Here is a 6,000-nt window from a genome sequence, read left to right as displayed (position 1 = left end):
GCCCTGGGCTGCTGCCAGATTTTCCTCTGGCCACAGATAGAGCTGAGAGCCCCAGAGCTCAGGTTTTATTGGGAAGTGATAAAATAAAATAAAACCATTTGCTGCAGGAACATTCAGAAGGGGAATCCCCGAGGATCAATGTCAAGTTTTACCCAAGCTGTTTTTGCAGGGATCACGGGGTTAAGAGCAATGGCTTTGTGAAGGACTGGAAATTTTAAAAATTTAAACCCTGGGGGTTTTATTTAGCTGGAAATGAGTGTGGCAAACAATTTAGACCTGCTGGGGACAGACCCTCTGGTTGCTTTTATTGGTTTGCAATGATCTGGGCATTTTTTGGGGATCATCAGCCTCTCTCTCCCCTGAGAGAAGGAATTTCAGTTTCTTTTTTAGGACAGTGCAAAAGGAGACAAAAACAAAACAAAAAAAAGCTTTGAAAGAGTGAGATGGGGAAACTGGAGACTGGCTCCAAGAAGCAGCAGAGTGATCTGCAGGGAGGAATGATACAGAAATGACTGATGGATGGCTGGAACAAGTATTTTCTGCAGAAAGCGAGTTGGGATTTGAATTGAAAATTAATTTCATGAGTTAGGGCCCTTGGGAAAGGGAGAAGTGACCTCAAATAGAAGTAGCTGGTCAGACTGGAGAAAGTTCCTGTGATTTTCACCTGCTGCCCCATCCCTGGAAGTGTCCAAGGCCAGGTTGGAGCACCCTGGGTTTGTGGAAGGTGTCCCTGCCATGGCAGGGGGTTGGATCTGGGTTATCTACAAGGCTTCTTCCAGCCCAGACCATTCTGGGATTTTGTACCAGGCATGGATGTGCCCTTAAGGTTCTCCTCAGACAGGTTTTTCCTGGATTCCCACTAAAAAATAAATCAGCAATGTCTTAAATCAAAGCCATCAGAGCTGTCTTGCAGGGAGGTGAGATCCCAAAGCAGGAGGGTTTGTTGGAATTGGATGGAGAGGAGCTGGGCTGAGACAGAGGGGACAAACTGTGAGCTGTGTTTATTGCAATAGCTTCATTTTTTGTGCTGGGGATATTTTCTTGTGTGTTACTTTGCATTTCTCCCTTGAGGAAGAGGAAATATTTTGTCCTTGCCCCTTTGAGTAAAACAATTTTTTACTGTACCATTTGCCCTGGTGAATTTTAGTGAGTTTTCTGGGTGTCCTGAGGTTCCTGGGGTTGGAAGCCAAGCTGGTGATTTCTGAGTGACCCCTCCAGCCCTGAGTCCTGTCCCTGCTGCTGCCAGCCAGGCCTGCAAACAGGTCACACTAATGTTTAACTCCAGTCTGTGTCACTGCATTCAGAGCCTGTTTTCCCTCCCCTCTGGACAAGTTAATTCCCAGTGGATGCAGTGACCCCATCACCTCTGTGTCCCCTACCCCAAACAAGGCTGGCTGTCCCTCCACTGCCCTTCCTCTTTTCATCCCAGCCCTTCAGCTCTGACCCTCTCCAGGGGCCACATCCTTCCTTGGAGCAGCAGAAGGGGTTTTTGTTTGGAAGAACAGGTGGATTCCTGTGCTGGCATGAGGATGGGGTCCTGAAACAGGTCAGATTCAGGACTGTGGGGTGAGAGGGCTCTGACTTATTGTCCCTGAGCAGAGGAAAAGCCACCTCTGTTATCCTTTGATATCAAATTTGCTTTGTTATCTTTCATTTGCAAGGCTGGATATTTCAGTCAGGGCAGTGAAATTACCTTTGTGATTGATAATTATGGTATGATGACTATGATGATTTTATGGTTTATTATTATCTGATTTTATGGTTTATTATTATCTGTAGTTGTGGTTATTAGTATGACTGTTATAGTTACGTGTTTTATTATATATTATTTCTTTATTATTATTTATTATCTATTATTCTAATTATTGGTGTGATTATGATGGATGATTATTAATGATGATGATACCAGATTATGATCATCCTCTGCAGTACCTGTGCTGTCCCATAAGCTCCTCCAGGAATGGAGAAACCTCTGGCACAAGGGCACGTGGAGGAGTTCAGGGCAAAAAGTCTCTAATTCCCTGTGCCATCCCCCTGATTTCAGCACCTCCAGCACATTTTCCCCCTGGAGACAGAAATTAATCCCTGCTGCTCATCCTCTCCTCCAGCCTGGTGGCCACGACCTCTCCCCATCACCCTGTGTAACATCACTGCTCAACAGCAGCAAAATCAGCTTTAATGACAGAGGAATCCAGCCAGGCTGCTGGAGCCTCTCAGGTGGGAAGGGAACCTGCACTTCAAAGGTTCCCCATCCCTGCCCTGGAGGGCTGGAAGTGCCAAGTGTCCTCTGGGGAGGAACAAACACTCCAAGTGTTTGCAGACCATTCTCCTCCTGCCTCTTTCCTCCTGGGATGATGACAAAAAGTCAAGGCTGTTGTTCCTGGAGTGGGCTTGAAGTGTGTTGACCTTGCTGAGTCACACAGGCTGCTGAGGGGAGCTCTGTGTCTGCTCTGTCAGCCCTCAGTGGCTGGGATTTCTCTTTTTTCCCCTCTTGGGTGTTGTTTCCTGGTGTTGGGGGGGCGAGCTGTGTGTTTTAGGAGATAGGAAAATGGTTATATCCTGCTCAGGGTGATGGGAATGGGTCAAAGGGAGTTATAAAGGACATGATCCCAGTGTCCTTCCTTCTATAATTCCCTGTGGGAAGGGACAGGGCTCTGGAAGTCACCAGCTCAAGGGAGTTGGATGCTTAATTTTTGATTAAGTGTGGAATCAAACTCCTGTCAAATTAAGGTGAGTCATAGAATCATGGAACATCCCGAGCTGGAGGAGTTCCACCAGGATCATCCTGACCCTGCACAGACATCCCAACAATCCCAGCCAGTCCCTGGGAGTGATGTCCAAACCCTCCTGGAGCTCTGGCAGCTTTGGGGCTGTGCCCTGCACCCTCAGGGGGAAGAACCTTTCCCTAAAATCCAACCCAAACCTCCCCTGGCACAGCTCCAGCTGTCCCCTGGGTCCTGCCACTGTCATAGAGAGGAAAACTCGGTGCCTGCTCCTCTGTTTGGGGTGAAGGTGCACCTTTGTCACTGTCACACACTCAGGTCAGGATGCAATAATGAAGTTTGATATTTGCTGAATACACTAAGGGAGAAAATCCGACCCAGAGGCTCCTTCCTTGACACTGGAAAACTCTGATTTCTCATGTGGGTGAGTCCAGGGAGTTGTCCCCAGGGACACAGCAGATGTGGGGCTTGGGGGCATGGTTCAGTGGATTTGGCAGTGCTGGGTGAATGGTTGGACTTGATGATCTTGGCTTTCCATCCTCAGTGATTCCAAGGTCCTCCAGGAATGGAAATAGTGGTGTATTCCCTGAGTGAGACATGTCCAAAATGGTACCAGTGAGCAGAACTGGGCCCCCTGACCCCTCCCAGCATCTCTGATGGACCTGCTCAGACAGCAAAGGGTGCAGGGAGGGATGTGCAAGCTTGGCATTGCAATCAGAGTAAGAGGAGATACTCCTGAGACCTGAAATCCTGAATGGTGAATGCCCCCAGCCTGACTTGCTGCTGAAAGAATTTGGAGAGAGTTTTGCCTGTGAGCTCACAACCATTTGTGTGAAATTCCACCTGCTCTGGGGGAAGAAGTCCTGCCCATGGCCACATGAATTGTAGGGTCCCTTCCAACCCAAACCATTCTGATTCTGTGATCTCTGACAATCAGCTCATTTAACTGTTGGAAAATCGTGTGGGGTGGAAATAAGAATTTCACGTGGATGTGTGTGTGTGTGTTTCTGCTCTGCAGAAATGTGTGCACACATAGGCACAAATGGATTTCTGTGAGATTTTGCCTCCTAGCCCAGCGTTTTCCCTCTCCCTGCTTGTCCCAGTGTGAAATCCTTGTCCCAGAGTGAAATCCTTGTCCCAGTGTGAAATCCTTGTCCCAGTGTGAAATCCTTGCCCAGCTCAGGCTGGGGACTCAGCCTGTCACATTATCTGCCTGCCTCTCCTCGCTGAACAATGGAAGTAGATGATTAACCATTAAAGCAACACACTTTGCTGAGCCATTAACCAGGAGGAAAACCTCTGCTTGGCTCAACAACGGGCTCCACACAGCAACCAGCCCAGCCTGGCCATCCTGGAAGTGCCTCTGTGACACAGCCAGGAGGGTTTTGTCTCAGAATCACTCGGTTTGGGTTCTCCTGCAGCCAAGCCCGTGCTGGGGTTGATGCTCCCCACCTTCCCATCTGCCCTGTGCTCACCTTGCAAGCTGATCTTGCCCAAATCCACGCTTTGGAACAAATCTCAGGAGGCTTAGGAGCTGCCACTCATTTTCCAGCCTCCCTCTTGCACGCTGCAGGAATGCTGGGTGGGAATTCAGGAGCTCCTAAGGCAGCCAGATTTCCTCATCTGGAGGCATTCCAAACACATCAGACAGAATTAATAATTTCTGTATATCTGATCATCACTAATTACATTTTTTTGGGGGGATTATGGTGCTCCATCCCATCTGTGTCTGTCAGATTCATCCCCAATCAACCATCACAGAATCACTGAAGGACTTGGTTTGGAAGGGACCTTAAACACCACCAGATCCATCACTCCTGGGTCTCAAAATCCACCAAATTCCATCTGAGTGTGTGTTTTAGAGTCCCTCTTTTTCTGTTTTAAAGACCATCTAATGTATTTTAAAGAGCATCCAGTTCCTCGATTTTTATTTTGGGTCTATTCACACCCAGCTGTCCCATCCTTATTCCCTGTCATTCTCCTTGGTGGGTGCCACTGGAAAATCAGGGAAAATAATTTCTTAACTCTGATTTCAAAAGAGAAGGAAAACTGGTGATGTGCTAATACAAAGGAGGGAACTGTTCTATCTGTATGTCATCAAAAACTGGATATTGTGAGGGGAAGATTCCTGCTTTTTTTTGTCCCTGTCAAGGTTAGTCCATGGATACAGAGTGGGGGGATGTTCTGCACTGTGCACATTTGGTACATGGAATATTCCTTGGTGCCCCTCAGGCTTGCCAGGAATGCTGAAACAGGAAGCCCCCCAAAGGCAGAGAGCCTTGGAGTCACATTTCCAAAGTTCTTTACAGTGAATATGAAAACAGAACACAAAATATTTCTTTTGGGGCTGGGAAGAAGGGTTCCCACAAAAAATGGGTGAAAATCCTGCTTTGGATTTGGCACTTGGAGATCCAGTTTTGGGGTGATCATGTTGGTGCTTGGTTAATTTGATCTTGGGGGTCTTTTTCATCTTTGATGACTCTGAATTGAAACTTTAAAACAGATAAGGGTGAATTTCCCTACATATTGAGCTTCTTCTCTGCTTCCCCACACAAATGCCTTGAAAAATCCCCTGTCAGATTAACCAGAGAAATGCTAGAAGTTGGATTTTGTGGAGGGAACCAGATGAGAATCCTGCCCTGGAGTCTGCACATCCATCCCAGCTTTGCACTGCACTGCTTCCCAACAATTCACATCCCAAACACCCAGCAGACAGCCCAGCCTTGGACTCTGAGCTCACCCAGCCCCAAAATCAGGATGCTCCAAGGTTCCAGGGCTCAGGTTGTCTCCCAAACTGGATTTGGTGTTGAGCTAAGACAGGAGACAACGGGTGACAGCAAAACCAGAAGGCCCCAGTGATATTCAGATTTTCCCCAGCTGTGAGTTACCTATTGAGAGCTGGAATCTTGTTCTGCTGCTCAAATGGAAACAATCCTGGGAAAGGATTTCGGGGTTGTAGCAGGCTGGGATGAGGTTTGCAAGAACTTGAGCAGCAGCTGGAAGTTTTAAAATTATTATTTCTGTATTTTGGCTGTGCAGGGATGGCAGCAGAGAGAGAGAGCAGCAAGAAAATCACTCTGTGCTCAGAAAGTCCAGAATTACAGAATGGTTTGGGTTGAAAGGAACCTTAAAGATTATCCAGGGATAACTTCCACTATCCCAGGGTGCTCCAAGCTCCATCCAGCCTGGCCTTGGACCCTTCCAGGGATCCAGGAGCAGCCACAGCTTCTCTGGGAACCTGAGCTAGGACATCCCCACCCTCCCAGCCAGGAATTCC

Source organism: Catharus ustulatus, chromosome 1 (assembly GCF_009819885.2).
Source record: "Catharus ustulatus isolate bCatUst1 chromosome 1, bCatUst1.pri.v2, whole genome shotgun sequence".
Taxonomy (NCBI): domain Eukaryota; kingdom Metazoa; phylum Chordata; class Aves; order Passeriformes; family Turdidae; genus Catharus; species Catharus ustulatus.
Note: the sequence above shows the minus strand (reverse complement) of the source record.